Raw genomic sequence first — 25,740 nt, 5'->3', positions numbered from 1 at the left:
CTTCTCTCTCTCTGTGTGTCTCTCATGAATAAATGAATAAAATCTTTAAAAATAAAAAAAGAATATGAACAAATGAAGGGTGTTATTGTATCACCAGTGCATATCACAGTGTCCAGCAACAGTAGAGTCCCAAAAAATATTGACTATGTGCCCCGGTCATTTTTCAAAGGAAAAGAAGCCAAGATCTACCGACAGCAATTACTTTCAACTGTCCACAGTGGTCAAATACTTGATAGCATGAGCAACCCAGTTAACGTCTGACTGCAATAAAATATGGATCCTATCTGAACTTTTCTATCTACAAATGTTTAAACCATACCAGCTGACTAATATAAGGCAAATGGAAAGTTAAACCAAAGTGAGCTTTTACAGTTAAACTTTAGGAGAGACTTGGAGGGATTTAGATTCAAAGGTTGGGTTGGTTTGCAGTGGAAATATGCTTGGAATTTACTGCAGCTGCTGAAAGGGGAATAGCCCGGAGGTGTGCACAATGTGGAGCTACAGCTGTTTCGTGGAGCAAGGAAACCGAGGTAACCCTTCTTAGTGGTCAGTTCTCCTTATCAGGGGGCACTTTTTTTTTTTTTTTTTTTAAGTTTGTAGGGCAATATCCTAACTAATTCTTTTTGGAGAAAGCTCAACCACAAACCATTTACGTATCGCTTATATCAGAATTCTCAATCTTGCTTGTGTATTAGAATCACTTGGGGTGCTCTTCCCTACCACCCAAGCAAAGAAGGCCGGACTGGACTTTCAGAGTTTCTGATTCAGCAAGGTTTTTTTTTTTTTTTAATAAGGTTTAACAGGTGATTCGGATGCATGGCCAAGGTGGAGGGCTGCTGAAATCAAGTGAAGTTCCAGTGAGGGAATTTATCGGAAAGGATTTCTTCTCCTAATTCCCACATTCACTGAAATCTTTTGTGCTTCTGAGATTACTTTAGAATTGCAAGTTGGAGAAGAGTCAGGCTCTTTGGTGGTAAGCTTCCTACCACCATGTTGTGGTGATGTTGTGATTCATCCATTGCAAAGAACCATTTTATCTTCCATGGCGCTGATACAGGAGAGCTTGGTTCTTGTCTCACGGAGTCGAAGAATGAATCTTGGGGACACAGGAAAGTCAGTAAAGCGATAGAAGTTCATTAAGCAAAGGTACGGAGAAAGCTCTCAGGAGTGAGAGGGGTTCTGACAGGGTTGCCACTAGGGCTTTTTTGACTGGCCTTTTATTGGAACCTAACCAGGGACCCCAAGGCCTTGAGATTGCTCTGTGTTGCCTCAAGTGATTGAAAAATGGCTGGTTGGGGGGTCTGGTGAATCTCATCTCTAGGATTGTCTGGTAACCACTAAGGGGAGATACTCCCTAACACCTCAGAGCTAGGAGCCTAGTTTACTTTCTTCTCTGTTTTTATTGTCTTATCTCTGTTTCCTTGGGTTGGAAACAGCCTTGGGTTGTTGGAAACCCTTGGGTTGGGTTGGATAGGAGCCTGATTCTGGACCATTTGGTGTCCTTGGGGTTTATGGGAGCCCACAGATTTATGGGAGTCCAACTCTGGGCCTTTCCCTTATCTTTCCTTGCCTAGCCCCAACTATCCCTAACTCCTTCCCACATCAGCATTGTGCGGGTCAAGCATGCTCATTTGTGTGGACAGATCCCTGAGTTTCTGTCTTTGAATTTCCTGACAAAGCTTAGAGTTGATGATGGCCCTGCCCTCATGTAAGTGCTGGCAAAGACCACGTCTGCTGAGGTAGAGAGGCAGACTATGGCATCTGACACTCAGACACAGAAAAAATCGTCCCCAATTTCCAAATAATATGGAAAATACTAAAATTTCAGATTAAGACATTTTATCACTTATTTTCATCTTTTTTTTAACCTCAGGAAGTACTCTAAATGTTATCACAGGATATGAGATCATTTTTAGATTCTGTGTCAACACATAAGAGATTAAAAACAATGTTACACAACTGAATGCATCTTTCTCTTATATCCTTTCAGTGTAAATGCATCCAGCTTATATTTTATTATTTTACCTTAAAATTACTCCCATTTTCTACATATGATTTTGCTCTTCAGAGACAGTGGTCTATCTTATACGTTTTCTTCCTTTTCTCTTTTACAAGGACTCTCTATAGCAGGTCCTTTTCCTTTTTTCATCATGTATTTAAGGAAGAACCATACTCTTTTCCAAATACAAAAAAAAAAAAAATTAAAAATAAATAAATAAAGCAGAGGACTGAGGTTTGAATCCACACTCTGCCATCCACACTGACTTTACTCAGCCTCTTTGAGGTTCCATTTCCACACCATTAACATCCTTTTGATGGTGATGATAAGGGCTCCCTAGGGCTGTGGAAAGGAAGACAAATTCTGATGGCCTGCATATATCATGCTTGTGCATATTAGTCCCTGTATCCGTGGTGACTTTATTTCCTTCTTTCTTCTGCAAGAAGAAATCCTTAAATATATAGTTCCATCCAGAGCCTCTGGGTACTTGGTCAGGTCCCTATGTTCTTGAAACCATTGTCATTTGCAAATTTTAAAACTTTCAAAATATGCCTCAGGGTTGTCTCTTAAGGATAGAGTAGGGAGTACAATGTCTTGTAAAAATTCAAATTAATCATGGCTCAATCATTCCTCCATCTTCAATTCAAAGAAACTGTTGGAAACAAGAGATAGCCTGTTTTCAGTAAAAGGAAAGCCATTTTACAAACATTATCAGTGCACTTCCCTCTGCTCCCAAATACACTCAAAAGTAGCTCTACAAAAAAAAAAAAGCTCTACAAACTAACTTTCCTATTTAGTCAATTGTACCATCATTGATACAAATAACTACAATCATTGGGATCACGTTTGTCTTTGTTTTTTGCACTCAGCACATACGGATCACCATGTACCAAACAGTCTTTGGGTTCTTTATCAATGACTCAGTGTTATCCCTAATGTGAAGCTTCACTGTGCCTACCTTATGTTGTTGGCTCTTCTAATACATCTGACACCATGTTGCTGGGTTATCTTTTCCTTTATTCCAATTCAGTGTGATTTGCTGGATCTGGGCCAAACTTCTTGCCTGACATAAAGCTCCCGAAACCTTTTCATCTCTTCTGCTTTGTCTACCACTACTACCTTACTCTCCAATATGTGCCTTCTACCCCCCTGGCATGGCAGCCTGGTCAGTGTCTCCTATCCAGAAGGCGATGCCTAAATGCTATGATTTCATCTGTGCTGGCCACATGTGGAATCCAGGCTTTTCCTCATCTGCCTCTACACATGTTAGGGACACATGAAGCTCTTGAACCCATGAAAAGTCCAACTCTTAGGAAAGTGTTCCTTTCCCACCAAAAGAAGCCACGAGGATTTTTCTTACTAATTTGATGAAAGTCTGTTGTCTTATCTTTTCATTCAGGCAACTATGTTCTATTTACTGTCTGTCTTGTTTCAAGAGGTTTTAAAGAACATTTCTGTGAACCTCTTACCACAGTGATGAGCCTATAGGTCAATTTAGAGCAGAAAATATGTTTTTTTTTTAAATTTTTATTTATGATAGTCACAGAGAGAGAGAGAGAGAGAGAGAGAGGCAGAGACACAGGCAGAGGGAGAAGCAGGCTCCATGCACCGGGAGTCCGACGTGGGATTCGATCCCGGGTCTCCAGGATCACGCCCTGGGCCAAAGGCAGGCGCCAAACCGCTGCGCCACCCAGAGATCCCAAAATATGTTATTTTTTGAGACAGAAGACCAAAGTTTGGGTCTCAGCTCTACAACTTATTAAGATTCTAGGCAAATTATTGCAACATTTCCCCCCTTGGTTAGTCGGTTTTGATTTTTAATCTCCAAAATGAGGAAAATAACATTGATCCTACTCAAACTAGCACACAGGATTATTATGTATGACAAATGAAACTTTTTCACTGTCAATACTTTGTAAATGGTGATAGCCATACACACTTGGAATATCTTAATTTTTATTTCTTTGTTATCTACCAAAGTGCTAGCACAATGATAACCACTGAGTGGGGCTTACTATAAACTCAAAAAATTGGATTAAATTAATATTATATCTTTAATAAATTAACAAACACACGTGTAATTATAGCATACTCAGTATTAGGTTTTATTTTACCTTATATGAAGGATGCAAAGGGGTGAATATTAGACGCCTTTTAGAATTCACCAAGCATTTATGATAACATGGTATACTCCGGTCGGCCTTGTGCTGTGAAGTAGGCATGCAGGTTCCTAGTGTTCTGATATAGTAGTTGGTTGTTTGGACTGGTAGTGGGAAATCTGAATTTCTCTGGGTAATAATCAGAGGAGTGAAGGTATAAATGAATTCATCTTTACTCAGATAAATAAATAAATAGTAACTTTCATGACCCTTTCCTCTGCATAATACAATTCCTGGCATAGAGGTGAATGGCAAACTGATAAAATTTGTTATATGTTTGTGACTAGTATGTACAGAGAGTCGGAGTCAGATTCAATCCTGGGTAGAGTTCTCAGTGGTATCCCAGCCTTTGATCATGCTACCAACACTTTAATTTTAAAAATGTGACAAGATGATTCGAGTGTTCTAAGATCTTAGTAGCAGGCATAGTACAGAGTTGAAAGCTGCCATGAAGTCTGCTACTTAGGCGGAATACTGTCCTCTGAGGCACTCACTGACAAAGAAGTAGAATGTTAAATAAAGAAGTCGAAAGGCAAATCAAGAAGAATAAAGGATATCTGGAATGCTGTCAAACATAGTACAGACTTTATTAGACACCAGATCTTGACCCAAATTACGAACTAGTAAGTATTTAAGGCCTAGATTTAATAGAGGTCTCATTTATAGCTCCAAGTAGTCTTATAATTATTTCCCCCACATATTTAATGTTAAATACAAATAAATGGTGATGTTCAAAATTCTGTTAGCATGCTGGAGTTAAAGAGGATTTTTTTTTTTTTTTAACTAAATAGGCATTCTGGGAGACTAGTGAGTCAACATAAGACAATTGTTATATCTAAAACAGAGTGGACCGGGATCCCTGGGTGGCGCAGCGGTTTGGCGCCTGCCTTTGGCCCAGGGCGCGATCCTGGAGACCCGGGATCGAGTCCCACATCGGGCTCCCGGTGCATGGAGCCTGCTTCTCCCTCTGCCTGTGTCTCTGCCTCTCTCACTCTCTCTCTCTGTGACTATCATAAATAAATAAATAAATAATTAAAAAAAAATAAAAAAAATAAAACAGAGTGGACCAAAATGATGCTACAAATCTGCCAACAACAGCACACTATAAAATACAAGCAGAACTGACTTCCAGCAAAAATTTAAAGCAGAACCTGTGTGCTTTCTTCTTGTCGATTCAACCTTCCCTAGGCTTCTGGTGTGCTTTGCGCTGCAGTCATTGTCCACGGTAGCACTTTTCCATCTCCCTTGTCCAATAGTCAAACACATTTGCTCAGTGTTTCCATTTCCTTGTGATCTCCTGAGTGACTAGTTACCAATTTTGAGACTGTACATTGGAATATTGAATTAATGTATTACTATCCCTCTTCCTCCCTGTATTTCATTTGCTTTTCATTTTTTTTTCATTCGCTTTTCAGTAGCATCTTTTTGTTGCATGATAAAAAGAAAATAATAATAATAATAATAATAATAATAATAATAGCTAATTTAATGGCATTTACTACATGGCACGCATTATGCTAAACACTTTACATTTATTAGTGCATATAGTCCTATCAACTCTCTGAGTAATATACTATCATTAGATCCATTTTATAAATGAACTGAAGCTTAGAAATGCTAAGTAGGGCATGAACTGAGAAGTGGTTTTGAACCAAGACAGTTTAACTCTGCAGTCCTTAATCTGAACCACCAAACTATCCTCCCTAAACATGGTGGTGGGGAGATATTCAGAGAATTATGGGAGACACTTGTACACTGGAGTCAGAAATACCTATTTAAATTCTGTGTCTGCCCCTTACCAGTTGTGTGGCTCTCTGAAATTAATTTTCTAAGATGTAGAAGAGTGACAATAGTACTTACATCAAAAGTTTTTCATATAATTAAATCAGTTAATGCATATAAACACCTACCGCCATAGTATAAAGCATTCTTCACATATCAGGAGTGTACAACTGGTTGGAAATGGGGATGATATTTTTGTGCAAAGGGATTTTGCATAACCGTTTAGCTGCCCTTTTCAGCCAGTATATGGAGTAGGGCATATGTGGAATACTTCTAACAGCAGCATCAGATGTGTCAGCCCAGTGCTCATCAGTCAGAATTGGGAGAAGGTCAGGCCATATGAATTCTAGAGACAGAGGTGCTAGTTACCATACCTATTGACCAGAGGTTACCTGAATTACACTGTCATGAGATCCTCAGGTTGACATGCATTTGTTGGTAGCCAGCTTTTAGAAAGAGGTGATAAAGTTACCAAGCAGATATGTATAAAAGGGGGCTGTAGGGGATCCCTGAGTGGCTCAGTGGTTCAGCGTCTGCCTTTGGCCCAGGGCGTGGTCCTGGGGTCCCGGGATGGAGTCCCGTGTGGGGCTCCCTGCATGGAGCCTGCTTCTCCCTCTGCCTGTGTCTCTGCCTCTCTCTCTCTCTCTCTCTCTCTCTCCCTCTCCCTCTTTGTCTGTCATGAATAAATAAAATCTTTAAAAAAAAAGGAGGCTGTATCTAAAACCCAAGTATATATGATATACTTACTTTCTATGTGACTGTACAATTTATACTTCATATAAAATCTGAAAACCACTGCAAATGTTTCTCCAGTCTCTACATTTGATATATCAGGTAGAAAGTAAATTATAATTTGTTTATACTTTCTTCATATGTTCTTTGAAATATAAATATTTTAAAGAACTATAAGCTTTGGGGACACCTGGGTGGCTCAGCAGTTAAGTGTCTGCCATCGGCTCAGGGCGTGATCCTGGAGTCCCGGGATCAAGTCTCACATCGGGCTCCCTGAATGGAGCCTGCTTCTCCCTCTGCCTGTGTCTCTGCCTCTCTCTCTCTCTGTGTCTCTCATGAATAAATAAAATCTTAAAAAGAACCAATATATATATATATATATAAACTTTGAGATTTGTTTGGCCTTTGTGTGAGTAATCCTTTTTTTTTTTTTTTTTTTTTTTATGATAGTCACAGAGAGAGAGAGAGAGAGAGAGGCAGAGACACAGGCAGAGGGAGAAGCAGGCTCCATGCACCGGGAGCCCGATGTGGGATTCGATCCCGGGTCTCCAGGATCGCGCCCTGGGCCAAAGGCAGGCGCCAAACCGCTGCGCCACCCAGGGATCCCGAGTAATCCTTTTTTAACTTCATATGGTAAAAGAAAAATCTGTTAAGCAGTTCTGTACATTGTTCTTTCTGATTCTGTAGACATCAGGAAAGATGTTACATGTACCGGACTGCGGCATGCAAGGAACAATGTTAAGAGATCCACAGTAGCCGACGATGTCATGAAGACTGCATTCAGAGAAAACAGTTACTTCCTCAGTATTGATTGTTGAACTAAAAATGTTACTTAGAAATGTTTATCTTTCAGAACTAAATTCTAATAGACAAAACAAGTCTTGTTATTTTAAACATGATTTGGAAAGAGCACTGAGAACATTTTGCACCTGATACATGTCATTAATAGTTTACGTTAGCTTCCCATATAAGGGAAGATACTATCCTACTTTATAAATAGGTCTTGTGGGAAAATTGCTTCTTCCTTGAGGTTAAACAATCTGATATACATTTTTAATGTAGGGATAGTGTAAGGCAATGTGAAAGCTAACCCAGGTTAGATTGTAACAATGCCAAACCCCCCAAATAACAAAGACTTCATCATTCATGGTGTTTTAAAGACTCATTAAATTTAGTTTCCATAGTTTATGGAATATATAAAGCAGCTAGAAAATACACTAAAAAAGACTAAATGATTTTTCTTAAGAGTTAAAAAAGCAGACATTAGCTAAGTGGGATAAAATGTCATATGGGGAGAATGTTTGGGTATAAATAAATTCTAATGAAGTTAAACATATGAAAATTATAAGAAGCAGGTGACAATGATTACCAGCTCTTTTCCTAACTCAGTAAGAATGGAAAAGGAAATGGTTTGAAATTGCAGTAGAAGAGATTTGGGTTAGATATCAAAAAGAACTTCCTTGCTGTGAGGACTGTTGATCACTAAATAAAGGATAGAGCACAATCTTAAAGAGCTCCTTGGAGGCATGGATGGGATGGGATGGGACGGTTTAAAAGCAGTCCTACCCAATCGCAGTGGCATTGATAAGATTGTATCCATAAGTCCTTTTTAGATTTGTTGGTGAAAGTTGGTCTTTGTGTGTACATGTGTGCATGTGCATGCACTGTTTAAAGATGAATTGGTGGATTCCACAGTACAGTGACAAAGCTAGGTAGCCGAGTGAAACTCAGATACCTTGTGAAGACGCAGAGTGATGAAAGAAAGTCAGAAATCCTCAGTTTATGGAAACTAAGTACTGACTTTGAGGTTATTTTAAATGAAGCAGTATATTGATAGAACCATCTGTTTCTATGAAAATCAGAAAAATTTCCATATAAATCTCCCCTCTCTGCCCTGCCTTGAAAATATCATTTTAAAAACTGCAAATTTGTAAATAAAATAGAAAATCAGAATAAATCTTAAAATAAAAAGCCAGAGTGCCAAATATATCAGTTAGAGCTCGGCTCTGCGTCTTCCTTTGCATTCAGATAAGGAAATGAGAGCTTAAGAAAGCTCAGTGGATTATTCATGTTCCCTTGCTGATGGCAAAACCAGGGATGACCCTCAGCAACTACCGTGGTGCACTTCCTGGATGGACCCCCACCCCAGCCCACCCTATGGTCTCATTCTGTCTCTTGGGGGGTGGGAGCGTTGGTTACTGAGACAAACAGCCAATTTCTTCTCCAGGAATTCCCTCTTTCTCTGGGCATGTCCTCTGCCCAAGGCAGCTGCCTTGTCCGAGTCCATCACTCCTTCCTAGGGACAGCCTGTGTTCAGTGACTTACTTGATGTTAGGGCCAGAGGGAATTCAGAGGACCAGCCTCTCTGCCTCAATTCAGGACAACTCTGCAGGGCCAATTCTGGCTTCAGGGCTCATCCCCAAACATCAGCTGAAGCCTTTGTGTCAACTGCCAACCATAGTTCAATTTCTCTATCTGTCCAGTTCTGCTTCTTCTGCTTACGAAAGACAAAAGAAGTTTCCCAGAATGCCTATGTTTCTCTCTGTGTTATCACCACTGTGGAAGGTGATAGGAGAGGGAAGCAATGAGTCAAAGTGTTAAATTTGGAGGTGAAGTAGAAGAATAGATAGGGAAGGGAAAAAGAAGAAGTGGAATCAAACTACTTCCCCTTTCCTTCACCATTAGCGCTATTTGTACACAGAGACTGAGACGAGCGGACGGACCCAAATGTCTTCTGATTGGAAGGTGGTCTTTTGTCTTCACAGTCTCCCATATAGTTTCTTATCACCTACCTCAGTTCCTTTCCTCTACCTATCCTTCAAATGTAGGTAAACTATTGGGTAATGTGGGCATATTCAGTAGTTACCTTTGAATTGTAAAATGAGGAGTTGAAATTTCTAGTCCCGAGATGATCATACTCCTTTTCTGATCTACTTTTGTTCTGATCTACTCCTACTTTTGAAAGGCTCTGATCTACTCCTACTTTTGAAAAGCTCCTTCGAACCTATCTTCTGTACTCATAGCCACTAGCCAATGATACCCAGTGTCCCTGCACTTCAGGATTCCTTAAATCCTGAATACTAACCATGTGCGATGTGATAGTAGGTATGTTAGTGCCTAGGGAGGTAGCCACTAGCCACATGTGGCCATTTAAATAGAATTACAATTAGATTTGTTAATCAAATCAGATGAAATTAAAATTAAAAAATAAGTTTCTCAGTTGCACTAGCCACACTTCCAGGGCTCGATAGCCACATGTGGCTAGTGTGGCTAGTGTCTACCATATTGGACAGTTTAGATAAAGACTATTTCTAAAAAAAAGAAAAAAGAAAAAAAAAGAAAAAAAAGTATTCCTTTCACTGTAGAAAGTTCTATTGGACAATGCTGTTAAATCCAAAGTCTTCTGAGTATGGTCCTCACTATATTTTGCCTTATGTGGATAGAACTGATTGGTGCTGATGATTTGGAGTGAAGGTCTAGATGGAGCCAGGTTTTAGGCTCCACCAACTTCCTAAATAATTCAGCTGTGGTCAGAAAGTCTGGAGTGCTTTACCGTGTCCTCATCACACTGCATTCAAAATGACCCCTGTCCCTTCTCTTTCCATTTCCATTGCTATCCTTCTTAATTGTCAAGATGATCACGACAGCTACAAGAAAACTGAGCGTTTTCTATGTGCCAGATGCTTCTTAGATATCATATTATCTAATTTTCATGACAATTCCTTGAGGTGGATTATCATCCCCGTTTTACAGTTGAGAAAATTGAGTCTTAGAGTAATCAAATGTCTTGCCCAAACGCAAACAGTGGCAGAGCTAGGATTTAAACCAACATCTGTCTGCTCCCAGAGCTCATCAACTGTAAGATTACACTGCCTTCAGTATCACAGACTTAGATAGCTGGAAAGCATCTAGCTGCTTACCTGTTCTTATTTTCTTCTCCTTACAGCTCAGACTAGGTATTTTGTTAGACTAATTTTTCTTAAATCCCACTTTTCTCTTCAAAATCTCAAAAATCTTAGTCTCTTTGTCCTGCATCTACTCTGAGGCCTGGTCCTTTAAAAAAAAAAAAAGGGGGTTTTACTGGTTTTATTCTGGAATTCATAAATATGTATACTTTATTTCAAAATGTATTAAGCTAATGACTTTTATTTCTCAGGATTTTTTTTAATAAAAACATTCATTTTATGATTATTCTTGTATACATATGATCATGTCCAGGCTTTAAGAGTCCTTTATGATTTCTACATACAACCAACTTGAACTTATTGTCCATCTTTCTTTAAGGAGCACCTTCTCGTTTCTAATCAGGAGAGTCTTCTTGTATTTCAGAAACATGATTGTTCTCAAAGTATAGTCCAGGCCCCACAGTTTGCCACTTAATCATATACTCCCTTGAATTGGTTACTGACTGACATTCTGTATTTAGTAATGTGCTTAATAAACATTTACTAGTTGACTAAAATCACACTAAAATAAATTTATTTATTATTTTAAAATTTTTATTTATTTATTTATTTTTTTAGAAAGAGATTGAGAGAGAGAGAGAGAGAGCATGAATGGAAGGAGGGGAAAAGGGGGAATGAGAGAGACAAGCAGACCCCACACTGAGCATGGAGCCTGATTTGGAACTCGATCTCAGGACCCCAAGATCATGACATGAGCCAAAATCAACAATTGGAGGCTTTACTGACTGAGCCACCCAGGTGTCCCTAAAATAAATTTAAATTATGCTTCTAAACTCCACTAACAAGAAAAAAGGCTAGAGATATTATTTTCTAGGAAATGCAAAGTGACTGGAACTGTTCTAAATGAGTATTAAACACTTTGGTATCGAATTTCTAAGTACAACTTTCGAGAAAAATTGTTGTGAAATGACCCACACGTACCATGATATAACCATCCTTTAGCACTCAACCAATCACGAAACATTTTATAGTTGTAGAGGAAACCAATTGCTGGCAAATAATCCTTTCAACATGGTATAAGCCTTGGAAAGAAATCACAACAAAATGAGTAGGAACGCATCTGAACTTTGGCTTCTCTACAAAGCTTTGGAAAGTGCATTAAATCCTCAAGAATGCCAGCCTAAAATCCAATTAATGGAAGTGTGGGTTTACATGTGGGTGGGGAGGGGGGAGAAAATGCAAGAGGGTCAATGCTGAGTTACCTTTCAGAACAAAATAGTCTATTGGAAGAACACTGACTTGGGTTTGGAGTGAAAATGATTTTGGGATTTGAGCCATTCTTTGCTAATTACTGTGTCTTTGCAAGTCTCTTATCTAAATCTTTGATCTTCATTCTTCTCTATAAAATGTGGGTAATGATAACTGTGGAAGGCAAATTAATGACACCCCCTGCCCAAGATGTCCATGTCCTAAATCCCTGGAACCTGTATGTATGCTACCTTACATGATAATAAGGGCTTTGCAGATGTGATTAAAGATACGCACCTTGAGATGGGCAGATGCTCCTGGGTTATTCAAGTGGGCTCAATCTAATCACGTAAACTCTTAAAGCAGAAAACTTTTCCTGGCTGAAATCAGAAAAATGACAGATGAAGCAGCAGGATATCTGAGAAGAACTCACCCTAATGTTGCTAGCTGTGGTGGAGGGGGGAGGCATGAATGAAGGAATGGGGCAGCCGGCAGAAGCTGGCACAGCTCTCAGATGACAGCCAGCAAGGAAATGGGGACCTTAGTCCTGCAACTGCAAGGAACTAAATTCTTCCAACAACCTGAATAAGCAAGGAAACCGAGTCTCCCCCAGAGCCTCCAAGGAAGAAATGCAGCCCTGCCGACACCTTGATTTAGCCTGATGAAACCCTCGTTGGATTTCTGCCCTACAGAACTGTGAGATGATAAATTTCCATTGTTTAACTCACTAAATTTGCGGCAGTTTGTTATGCAGCATTAGAAAAGTAATACAACAATACTATTCCAGCTACTTCACAGGGGTGTTGTGTGGTCACATGTATAAAAATGTGTTGTACATTGTAAAGCGGCATAGACAGTCTGTTATCAGTGATGTTTTTCAGCAGCAGCATCATCAGGCTCTATCCTGCTTTTGAATTACCAAGTTTAAAAATGCCAATCTTAGAAAATAACGGTTTCCATTTACTAAGTTATCTACTATGTGCAAGATAATCAATATGTGTGATATAATTTCACCTATACCCTGACCCTATGAGATAGAAGGCGTCATACCATTTTAAATACGTGGGACCTGGCCAGAAATGGACTCTGTTGGATTTTACAAAAATTTATATTTCCCTTTTTTTATTTTTTAAAGTCAAAACATTTTTATTAAGGTATAATAGACATATAACATTATATTAGTTTCAGATATGCTTTATATTTCTAAGGGTTTATTGGCTTTCAGGAAACAGGGTGGGAAAAGTTTAGAAATGTAGTTCCAATGGCAAAGTACTAGGAAAAACTGATGATAAGTTTTTCTTTGCTCTTTTTTGATCACTAAAGAAAAAAATTAAACTGGAAGTTATCAGAGAGAAAGAGATGCAGCACTTGAAAGTGATTAAATATAAGCTATTTTCCAGAGTGGTGTTCATGAGAATATGCACAGTTTACCTTTGGATCTTGGCTTGGAAGATCCCTCCTGCTGAACTGTGGGCTGTGATCAGATACAGGTCCCAGGGAGCTGTCTGTCATATGCACACGCTGTGTGATGAGAGAAATTAAAGGAGAATGCTCAGCTTGAAAATGAGGCTTAAGGTACAGGGGCTTTGAGTCCTGAAATCCCAAACACATCTCCATGGAAGAAAATGTCCTTTGAAAATTAATTGAAGACTTCAGCCCCATGCTTAGAGATGTTCTTACAAACTGCAGCGGACTTCAGTGATGTTCTCTTATGTAGTCAGAAAAAAAACCTTTGTTTTTTGATAGAGAATGCTGGAAATGGCAGGTCATAGGAAGGTAAGCAAATAGGGAAGGTAAGCAAATATCCTGGGTTACTTAATGATTTAGGTGCTATTTTCCACATTTAAACGATGATGTCAGTGGGCATGTGCTCTGAATTTTTTAGTAATTATTTGAGTCTCTGCATTCTGGTTCCTCAATTCTCCTTCTGCTGCAATGTGTTTGTGTCAAGTTTGGGGATGTAGATTGTGGCCTTGGGAAAAAAAAAATGCTGGACAAAGTTAAAGAAAACACACCCATACACTCATGACTTTCGTTCCAGGGCTGGCCCTAGTGAAAGCTATGAAGTAGGCAGATTTCCTTTCTCCTAGGAGTTTGCACTTCCCTATTCTTGGCTCTCTCCTCCATCTCAAACTCTTCTACTGCCAGACCCCAAAATACTCTGTGTTACCCCCTCCTTAACAATACTTAATATTGGCTAAAGATTAAATAAAATATTAAATAGAATAAATAGAGAATATTAACACTGATTTACCCTGTGTTATCAACATACCTAAGGGTGGTTACACTTTAATGGAAACCTTGGTAGGTGTGGTTATTTCAAAGGCAGGGATTTTTAATGGTGACACTGCAGGATTTATGGGTAACGATGCCTTCTTGGAGCTTTTCAAAACATCAGTTAGTAACCAGTTGCCTAGTTCAACTCACCTCAGTATTGTTCCCTTCTCAGCCTGGGTGCCGACTGGGTGCAGCTAAGTAAGCTTCCTAGGCTCTAGTTGCTAGCTGTTCAATAGAATCCACCGGTATTTGGGTATTCCAGTTATAATTAACATCTTACCAGGGCTGTGAGTAACAAAAACAGCTGTGATAGAACTCACATTCATTGAACACTTAAATCCGTATTCACAATTAGTCCCACAAAACTTAGGCCATTTTAAGAAATATGGCAGCAATGCTATATGCTTAAGTCACGATTTCCTGCAGAGGGTGGATTATCTGACGCTGATTATAAGGCTAATGTCAATGGTAGTGTTCAGTGTGTGTTTGTTGAGTGGATCATGCCTTAAACAACTGGGCTTTATGTGCTGCAATAGGACATATGCGAGGATCAGAGACATGGTGCTAATTGCTTGTGTCGATGACTGTTCGTGATTGATGGACGCCTGTAACATATGTGATTTTCTTTTTCAACTCTAGACTGGAAGAAAATGTTTTGCATGAGGGTAGAAGACTTTGGAATGTTCTCTCTCACAGCTTGCTTTCCCCATCAGTTCCAGCTAACCACTCTCTTACAGCTCTGAGCTACATTTGGATTTGAAATGCTCATATGCTATTTTGAAAGATCTCTGACTCCTATACCCCAAGGAAGACTGGAGAAGAAAGACTCGTTTGCCGGGGGCATTCTTTCTTTCTGTGCTGGGTAAATCCACCATTGCTGGCTTCTCTGCGGAAAGGAATGAATCTCAATATCACTACTGATGACGGAGAAATTTAGGATCTTGTTTCGGATCTACTAATAGTTAATTGGCCATGCCAATCCAATGTCAATGCAATAGAAATATAATAAATAAGTTATAGAAATAGATATTTGGACTGTTTGGCCAATGTACATTAATAGTATCAAAATTGTGATATCTGCCCTATGCAGTGGTCAAAGCCGTAAGTCTCAAGGTCATTGTGGACACCTCACATATAACTCAGCACTTAAATCTTATTCCATTTACCTCCCATGTATTCTTGTGTATGGCCCTCTCTCTCTAGCCCCACTGCTATTGGTTTAGTTGCAGCTCTCATCACTTTTTATTTTTTCTTTTATTTTGACATAATTCAGACTTAAAGAAAAATTGCAAAAAATAGTAAAAGAACTCCCACATCCCCTTCACCCACATTCCCCAAATGTTAATGTTTTATGATATTTTTTTCTTTCTATATATTTTTTTTCTGAACTGTTTGAAAGCAGACAGGAGGCATCTTTACCCCTCAATACCTCATGGTATATTTTTTAAAAACGAAAGCTTTTTATTACAGAACCACAGTACAAGAATCCAAATCAGGACATTATCATCAATATAATACTGTTACCTGATTTAATACCTAGTTCAAATTTCACCAGTTTGTCCTCTAACATGCTCATAGCAGAAGAAAATCCTGTATCACCTAGAGCACACAGATGTCCTCTGTCTCTAGCCGATCTTCACCAGGACAATTCCTCAGTCTTTCTTTGTCTTTCATGACATTTAGATTTCTGAAGGGGGAAGGCCAATTATTTTGTAGACTGTCCCTCAGTTTGGGTTAGTCTGAAGGTTCTTCACGATCAGATTCAGGTATACATTTCTGGCAGGCACACAGGGATGTCACATGTGTTCTTTGCCGCAAATCATGGAGGGAGGCACCTGCTGTCAGTTTGCCCCATTACCAGTGATTTCAACTTGATTACCTTTCCAAGGTGCTAGTTTCTCTACTGTGAAATTACTAATTTTTTTTGTGTGTGTATTTAATAAGTATCTCCTGGGGAGGCCCTCATCATTATTCACCAAGATTACATTAGAAGTCTGTGCTGGATATCTCCTATCCACCCTGCTGCATCCTGTCTTACTCTTCTCCATCCTGCTGGATGGCCTACAAAATTGACCGCTGTGAACTGTGCCAACCTGGTCCTCTGCTTTCTGGCTGGGTTCACCCAATGGGGAATCCTGCAGATCGGACTTAAGGTTGGAGGGTGAGGTCCAGGGACATGTCCTCTGGGTCTCCTCCCTGTAGTTTTCCTCCCCTAGGACAGGGGCAGTGCCTCAATGGAAGGTCAGGACATCTCTCCAACCGCAACTCCCATGTTCTCTCAGGTGTAGATACCACTGGGCTTTCATAGACTCAGTCCTGACTTGTCCTTATGTCCATCCTGACCCAGGCAGGATGGACATTCAATGCCAAAGACATAAGTGAATTTGATCTAGAATGAGCCTTTCTTCTCTGTAGCCAGTCCTTCAGCATGCCTGGAGACTTTTCCTTACTCCCACATCCCTGGTATAACTCGTGCCAGCACACTTCTGACTTGGTTTTCTGCTTAGCATCCTGACTGCCTATGGGGGTGGAGTCCTCCCCTGACCTTTTTTCCCTAATCTTTCTTTCTTTTTAAAAAAAGTTTTTTTTTTACTAAGGCTCCAATATCCTGTTTCACTCTGCTGGCCTCTTTCTTCAGAATTCTGGACCCTCATCCCCAGACTCCCACGTATTTTGGGGAATGCTGTTTGAAATAGAATACTCTCCCAGATGTGCTGTCATTCTCCTGTATGCCCTGCCAGACTCTTCTTCACTCTTTTCCACTTTGAATCTCTCCCCCTCCCCTGCATCCATACTGACCTATGTAGACTTACCAACCCTGGTCTTCCAATTTCTGGCTGGGTTTGGCCAAAGGGGGAGCCCTGGTAGGAGATCCCAGGGAGTGACTAGATAAGACAGGGGCAGTCATATTATCAGTTCCTTCCTGCTGGGGTGACCTCTAGCTGTCTACCTCCTTCTACTGAAGGTCAGAGACCTTCTCCAGGTGGTAATCTGCTTCTAGATTCTAGGAACTGCTCCCACTCCTCACTTCTTCTGGCCTCTGATGGTTACAGCCTAGCTGCATTTTCCCGTGTGGTTTGGTCCTAACCTTTAGAATATAGTTCCTTTATCAAACCTTCTTGAATCATCCTGAGCAGGACAGATGATTCCTTCTGGACCCTGACTGATGTAGGTTCTATGGTGACAGACCCAACCATTTCAGCAGATCACCTAGTGCTCAAAACCTCATTTTGCCAGACTTTACCTGCTCAGTGGATCTCAGATACTGATGACTGCTATAGCCAAGTGTGAGGATCACTGTGCCCTTCTGGACTGGTCATTTGGCTGTCGACTACCTCCTTGGGCACCAGTCCTATAGCTGGGTCAGTTTCTCCCAGCTTTGTCCCTGCCCAGTCCTGGCCTCATTCCCCTTATCATTTACTCACACGTTGAAACACCAGTATGCCTTGCAGCAGAAGCAATGCTTGCCTAGGTGAAAACCCTAACCTCCCTATCTGTAAGCTGCATGAGACAGACTTTTAGTCTGGACCTGCCCTTTCTGAAGGTGGGACAGACCCCAGAAAATTAGTCTTCTAATCCACTTCTCCTGTGGATTCAAAGATGTATCTAAAATATTTATTTATAAACCACCAAGGACACGCTTTCATTATGGTTCTATAATTTAGTTTGCTAATTTAAATTGATGGTTGCTTTAGATATCGAAAAATGAGTATAATGAGCTCCATTCTGCTAGAATTTATTGTCAAGAAAATCCTGTACTTACTAGATACTCTTATATGTGTCTCCATCTATGTATATCTTTGAAAGTATTTAAAAAACTAAGCTGGTAGATTACTAGTCATGTTTTAATGTTTTTGGTTTACTGTTGTTTTTAGGATAATAACATTTTCACACAACCCAGAAATGTATCTCTGTGAGTATCTTAAATTGTGCCAAGTACAGAGGATAGTTTTTAGTGAAATGCCCTAAATTACAATATGTTACTTTGAAGCATTTTTGGTTCAAATCGTATCATAAAATCACTACTTTTAGAGTTTCCTAGTCTGTTTCTTTAATGGCATATTAACTTGTTTGTTGGTAATGGGTAAACCCCATACCTTTTAACGGATAACAATCCACTGTGTCCCACTGTGACATTTTGGATTTGCTACTTGTACTCAGTTTTGAATTGGTAGATTCGTGATTTGATAGGCTTTGCTATTCGTCTTATGTTAAATGACTGATGGTCTTAGTCCAATTCTTAATGGGCTTGTGTTTATTTCTGTTGATGTTGGCATTAATAGGTCTTCTCAGCAAAGATGCCAAGGACTGACCTGGAATAGACTCTAAATTAATTTTCAGCTTTGAAGATGTTCTGTCTAGGTCAGGATTGAGGCCAACTAGTAGCGCAATGTTCTGGAACAAAAGTGTCACTGCTGTGTTTCCCTTACTCTGTGAATTGAAAAAACCATCAACAGCCATCAAAGATGTTAAATAAACTCATTAATTAGAAGGCACACAACATCTGGGATCTCACTCAGAATGTTTTAAGGCCCAATGCATTTAGGACAGATATAGGACAATTTTTCAGTAGATTCTATATGCAACTGTGTGGAGTTGTGATTATGGCCAGTGCTTTAATATTGAGAGGTAGCCTATATTGCCCCCCCCCCATCATTTTACTGATGAATAATGGACAAATATAACTGTGTATACTTGAAGTATATAATGTGATGATTTGACATACATATATATTGTGGAATGATTCTCAACATCAAGATAATGAACACATCCCTCACCTCACATAGTTAACTCTTTTTTAAGGGGTGGTGAGAGTGGTTAAGATCTACTCTCAGCAACTTTCAAGTACACAATGCTGCATTGTTAACTATAATCACCACGTTGTACATTAGAGCCTCAGAACTTCTAACTGCCCACATCTCTTTTTGTCTATGCCATCTATTTGATTTTTCTTTGCCGTTTGGTCAGTTACAAAGAATAATTAGGAGTAAGAGAAAACATTTAGGAGAAGAATAATTAGGAATAAGAGAAAACATTTAGGAGAAATGAACTGATAAAATTAGTTTTTAGAATTATCTATTATAAGAGGTATACTGATTTTGCCCCAATTAAATTAAGAGCTGTATGTTTCCATTTACCATTTGAGGTAGAAGCATAGAATATTAGTGCTTCAAGGGACCCTCGAAATGACTCAACTCTGATTTAGAGATTAGGAAAGTGCTTGGACAAGTCACAGCTTCACTTGGTTTCAATTTGCTAATAACATTATCCTACCTTTTTAAAATGGCTGAAAAAATAGGTGTAGCAATTCTGCTTGCAGATACGTTTTTTAAGTTGTTGGGAGTGGCAGTCTAATATTTTATGAATTCTTTTACTGGAAAAAGCTCTTGGTAATGAGGTAGAAATATCAGGAGGCTGAAAGAGGTAGAACTATTTAAAACATAGTATTTTTTTTTTTTTTTTTTTACCCCTGTTCCCTAGGTTTTATTAAAACTTCTGCTTCTCCACTGGTTGACTTCTTGTAGACTTGGTCTAGTATATTGCTTGCTCTCGGCCTGGGAATCTATGCAGTCTAACTGTGTTGTGTTATACAATATAGAAGGCAAGTGGAAAAAAAAAAAAGGAGCCTCATGGTAAATGAGATTTGGACTCCCCCAGACATCTTTATCTAGAGGTGCAAACCAACCTGCTAATGGAAACACCGAAAGTCCTGTGCCCATATCGTCACTTCTAGATATAATGTGGCTGTGAAGTGGCAAGGGCAGGGAAAAGTATCAGTTCATCTATAGACAACTGACGTTTCGATATCTGAAAACTGAGAGCTGAAATTTTAAGCACCCAAAATGAGAGGGCTGTCATGATGCTAACATTCAAGCTGGTTCCATTCAATCAGTCATGTTCTCATAGAGCTGTACCCCTTCATCCATCAAAGATGAGACAAACATAAGATGAGGCTATGACCTTCTGCAAAATAACTTCTGCCCAGATTGAATGCCTAGGTGACAAAGTGATAACATATTCATTCGTGTGCTAGATACATAGTGGGCCCAGCTGATAACTGAATTGAGAAACTTGCTGCTCTAACTTGGTTGCTCCTAAAGTAGGTTAATGGTTTACCTTAAGGCTAAAATCAATTTAAATAAACATGAGAACCATAGCTGAAAATGTTTCTCAACTCCCAACAGTGACTTAACCTGACTAGAGTATCTGAGCCCCGGGTCTTTGTACCCTGCCTCATTTTTCTTATCAACCAGCTTTTAGCACATGACAGTTGCAACACTGTGAGATTGAGGTCAGGGGAAAACTGGTCCCCAGACAGAATTGAGTGTCACTGGCATGCTGCTGCCACCATCCTGAGGCACTGAAGGGCCGACCCCAGCATTAGGAATTATTGAATAATTTTCAGGCCTAAGGACAGGACACATGGTTTGGGCCTTTGAACTTGATATTTTTGTGTCAAATCTAGCTTTCAGATATATGTGAACTGTCATAACTAATTGCCTTAGTTTCTGAAAAAGTGGCTTTGAAGCAGGAGAATATCAAATACAGTTAAGTAAAATTATATTACTAATGCTTTGCATTTACAAAATGTTTTCCCATGCATTGTCTTCTCTGACTCTTCTAATAATCCAGCAGGACAGGCCAGAGGATATTTTTATCCTATTTTACAGATGAAAAAACTGAGAGTTAGAAAGGCTGAGAGATTTTCCCAGGGACACAGCGGAGCTGATATTTGATCTTTGGCTCCCAGTGCAGTGCCTTTCCATGGTGCCTCTCCGGCTGTCTGAGAGAGATAGACCTTCCATCAGCCAGCCGCTGACCAGCTAGAATGGACTGACAACGTAGGGTATCCAGAGCGATTTACCAGCAACTGTATCCAAGGTGTATCTTGTTTTTCTCTTTGTAAATTGAAAATGCCTGGGTAAATAATTTTATTTATTTGGCAATTGTGTTGATTTAAGAGTATGCAATATAGCAAATTCAAAACAATTATCCTGAAAATTTTTATGTGTTTTTTCTTTAAGATTTTATTTACTTATTTACTTGACAGAGAGAGGGAGAGCGTCAGGCAGAGGGAGAGGGATAAGCAGATTCCCAGTCGAGCAAGAAGCAGGGGGCAGGGAGCAAGGAGCCCGATGTGCGGCTCCAGCCCAGGACCCTGGGGTCATGACCTGAGTTGAAGGCAGATGCTTAACTGATTGAGCCACGCAGGTGCCCCTTAAAAATTTTGATTAAAAATGATATTCCATTGCACAGAAGTATAATTTCAAAATATATGTTAGGATTTTTCAAAGGCATTTTATTTTATTTTATTTTATTTTATTTTATTTTATTTTATTTTATAAGTGCCTTTAAGGGAATAAAAGAACTCATTTATTTTGGACTTCATGAAAGCCTCAAAAGGTTTCTGCATTTATGAAAAAAGTTTCCATTTAGTGATCAGAATGGCAATCCATTTTTGCTGCCCATAGAATCAAGGAAAAGGAAACATGAACAGACCTAAAATGATGAAAGTCAACAAAAAATTATCTTATCTAATCCTGTATTATAGAAAAGAAGGAAGGAAAAGAAAAGAAGGAAGAAAAACTGGACAAAGTAGAAGTCTAAAAATGATGATTTATTCTGTAATTTTAAATGTCTGCTAATACACAGACATTAACTTTGCTATTCACAGACATCTGAAACATATTCTAGCTCTGTTTTCTGTAGTTTCTGTATTATGGGGAGTTTCTGCTCCCTGAAATCTCCCCTTTTTCCATAACTGTAGCTTTACTTCCAGAATGGTGTTTGCATTACCTATACTCCCCCCAGCCTTCCAGACATTTCACGATATTTATGAATAATCTTAGTCAGTCCTATTGCTTTCTCTGACAAAACTCTAACTTCAAAGATCAAAGGGGTAAGTTTATTTTTTTTTAATTTTTTATTTTTTTAAAGATTTTATTTATTTATTCATGAGAGACAGACAGAGAGAGAGGTAGAGACACAGGCAGAGGGAGAAGCAGGCTCCATGCAGGGAGCCTGATGTGGGACTCGATCCTGGGGACTCCAGGATCACACCCTGGGCCGAAGGCAGGTGCTAAACCGCTGAGCCACCCAGGGATCCCAAGAGGTAAGTTTAGAATTGAAAAAGGAAGCATAGGCCTCCCCTGATTAAGGTGGGTTCAAATAATATATAAAATTCACGCCTATGTCATCAAGATAGGAATACCAAAGGATGAACCCCTATGAATGGCAAATATCAGGGTGACCATACTCATTCCTACTTCTTTTAATGGTCATGGCTTTGGTGGTCTTGGGGAACATAAAGAAGCAGAGTTCATTTGGCAGGACAATCTTGGGAGATTTTACTTATTCCATGGTATTTACTACGCAATGGAGAGACAGTAACTCTATAGAGTAAGCCTGATGATAAGGCATATTTTCATAAAGATTTTTAATTTCAGGCTTCCACGGTAGCCAAAGAAGATGTGAAACTGGCCTCTTGAACTAGAACTCTGCATGGAGAGGCATGCTGGTCTTAATACCACAGTTCGGGGATATTATCATTTAAGCAGATTTTTGTGAGATGCCATAAGGACCTAACTGTCAGGTAAGACACTGATAAGTCACAAAAGGGGGATGTTGGTGGCTTTTTGTGAACTGCATGCTGACAGAAGAAAAAAGACAAAATTGTTGAGGGGTGAAAAACTGTCCACTGCAGTGCTCTGGAATTTAAATGAAAGGTATTATTGATCAGAAGAGGAGAAGGTAGAGACAGACTTTAGGCCTGACTCCTGAATTGCAGGATGGCACATGGGCTTAGAGAAGCTCACTTGAACACTAGGCCCAGCTGCAGAGAGCTCAAGAAAAGTGTGTCTTTTGGCCATAACTTCAGAAATAACAGACATCAGGACTTCCAATCAATTCCAATCTGCCAATCGTTTGGCAGATATCACAGTGGTTAAAGCTCTTTCCCTATTTACTAGCTTCCTTGTTTAATTAATTTTTGTGGCTGCAGATCTTAGGATTCTTGGGTTATTTATTATTATTATTATTTAAAGATTTTATTTATTTATTCGTGGGAGACAAAGAGAGAGGCAGAGACACAGGCAGAGGGAGAAGCAGGCGCCCCTCAAGGGGCCAGATGTGGGACTTGATTCCGGATCCTGGGATCATGCCCTGAGCCGAAGGCAGACACTCAACCACTGAGCCACTCAGGCGTCCCTTCTTGGGTTATTTTAATTTTTTTATTTTTTTATTTTTTTAAATTTATGATAGTCACACAGAGAGAGAGAGAGAGAGAGAGAGAGAGAGAGAGAGAGAGAGGCAGAGACATAGGCAGAGGGAGAAGCAGGCTCCATGCACCGGGAGCCCGACGTGGGATTCGATCCCGGGTCTCCAGGATCGCGCCCTGGGCCAAAGGCAGGCGCCAAACCACTGCGCCACCCAGGGATCCCCCTTCTTGGGTTATTTAAAGGAATGTGGAAACTCTTTGTCTAGAATGAGATTTTCTTAACCACATGACATTTATCATGTTATGGGAGTCAGATAAAGCCCTAGTTCAAGCGAACATAAAACTTTTACAAAGTATTTTAAAGGTTTGATAGTATACTTTCTGCAACCTTCTAATGCTATTCCTCGCCTGCTTATCAGGGCAGCCCATTTAACAAAGAGAACAATTTTGTCCAGGGACTTTGAATTATTCTTTGTTACTTATAGACTTTCCATGTCATGGGATCCTGAGTTCTTGGAAGTTTATTCATCAGTTGCGTCAGAGACAGCTGGGGATAGCAGAGTTGTTCAAAAGTGACGAGTTGGGGATCCCTGGGTGGCGCAGCGGTTTAGCGCCCGCCTTTGGCCCAGGGCGCGATCCTGGAGACCCCGGATCGAATCCCACGTCGGGCTCCCGGTGCATGGAGCCTGCTTCTCCCTCTGCCTGTGTGTCTGCCTCTCTCTCTCTCTCTCTCTCTCTCTCTCTCTCTCTCTCTCCCCACCCCCCCGTGTGTGACTATCATAAATAAGTAAAAATTAAAAAAAAAAAAAGTGACGAGTTGGGACAACAGAAACAACCCAAGGAACACAATGAAAGTTAGTATCTGGCCATTCTCTCTGCCTCAGTATGACAGAAAACTCTTAGCAGAGAATTAGAGAAGGGGAGTCAGCATTCCATGTCTATTGAAGATTAGATACTCAATCTCTGTAAACTCAGATCTATGAAATCTTAATTTAGCAAAATCGTTCAACATTGAGATTGTCCAAAGCTAATTTACAGTCAGTGGATCCTGGGTTACTGTTCTAAATTTTAGCTTCAAAATGTGTCCAATTTAAGACTGATTTGGAGGCACCTAAGCAATCAGAGATATAATGACATAGAAATGTATGGTTTGAGGATGAATATCATAACTGATTGTCTAGAAATTGATAATTCATTTGTCATAATACCGAAGTGCATGTGTGATGGCAGGAAGCAAGAACGTCTGATGGGCATCGACACTCTCAGGAACTCTGCTTCGGTCTCACCTCTCAGGGTCTCAGGGTTATCTGTGCGACCTCTCTGGTTTCTGTCAAGTAAAGAGGTGTATCAGTGTTTTCCAGTTTTTTTTTTTTTTTATTCAAGCACTTTTCAGTTAAAAATATAATCTACCAAAGTTCCTTAGAAATTAAAAATATATATGTTATTTGTGGCCTATTGGATAAATGATTTGAAAGGCATGTAAAATTTTCAGATCAGGTCTTTAAAGATTACTGTATAAATTCCTATTCCTTTCCTAGATATTGTTTTTATATAAATTGTGGACTAATCACTGTATATTTAAATACATCTTTTGACTTAGAAAATGCTTAATTTTCTTGAATTTTCATGAATTTTATTGTATGGGAAAAGGCATAACCTATTGACAACCAACAAAAAAATCATAATGTTTCATTTGGAAGTGAATGGACATTAAAACATAGCATAAAAGGCAACTGCCCATGATGCATGAAATCTTGACCAAAAATTGCTTTTGTGGGCAGCCCAGGTGGCTCAGCAATTTAGTGCCCCCTTCAGCCCAGGGCCTGATCCTAGAGACCCAGGATCAAGTCCCAGGTCAGGCTCCCTGCCTGTGTCTCTGCCTCTCTCTCTCTCTCTCTCTGTGTCTCTCATGAATAAATAAATTAAATCTTTTAAAAAATTGCTTTTGTGTGTATCCTTAGAATTCTTATGTTTCACTTCAAAAAAGAGATAGTTTATTTTTGTAATTTTTGCCTGTTTCTAAATGATAGGATTAAAAGAAAAGACTTCAAGCTGCAATTTCCAAGCACTTACCCACAAATAACACATTGAGAGTTTAGAAGGTCTTTTATGCCTAACAAATTGTAAGTCGAATTGGATACAATATTATATTTCCCCTTTTCAACAATGGTTTTCAAAGTACTAGAGGTATGTTGATGTGCATCTAAAAACTTTGATCAGACATGCAATTTATGAATTCAGTGTTGATAATCTTGAAGAAAAATTTCAGAATTATCATTTTAATACTTCTTATCAGGACTGTATGTTGCGAGGAATAGACATGTATTCATGAAGACTCAGGCAGAGAGAGAATTAACTGGAAGCCTCTGGGATGACTCAAACATCAGAGAAGGCTCAAGAGCCAGGTATGAGAAAGAGCAA

At 39.5% G+C, this 25,740-nt stretch overlaps 1 long non-coding RNA gene across 1 annotated transcript; it reads left to right on the top strand.

Moving 5' to 3' along the window:
• The first annotated feature begins 407 nt into the window (after positions 1 to 407).
• On the top strand, positions 408 to 25,727 carry LOC121481511. The gene is made up of 3 exons (XR_005985308.1): positions 408 to 530; positions 22,550 to 22,695; positions 25,616 to 25,727. It is a non-coding gene; the product is annotated as an uncharacterized LOC121481511 (long non-coding RNA).
• The last annotated feature ends 13 nt before the right edge of the window (positions 25,728 to 25,740 follow it).

The sequence above is a fragment of the Vulpes lagopus genome, chromosome 23, assembly GCF_018345385.1.
Source record: "Vulpes lagopus strain Blue_001 chromosome 23, ASM1834538v1, whole genome shotgun sequence".
Classification (NCBI taxonomy): Eukaryota; Metazoa; Chordata; class Mammalia; order Carnivora; family Canidae; genus Vulpes; species Vulpes lagopus.
Note: the sequence above shows the minus strand (reverse complement) of the source record. Positions and strands in the feature narration are given on the sequence as shown.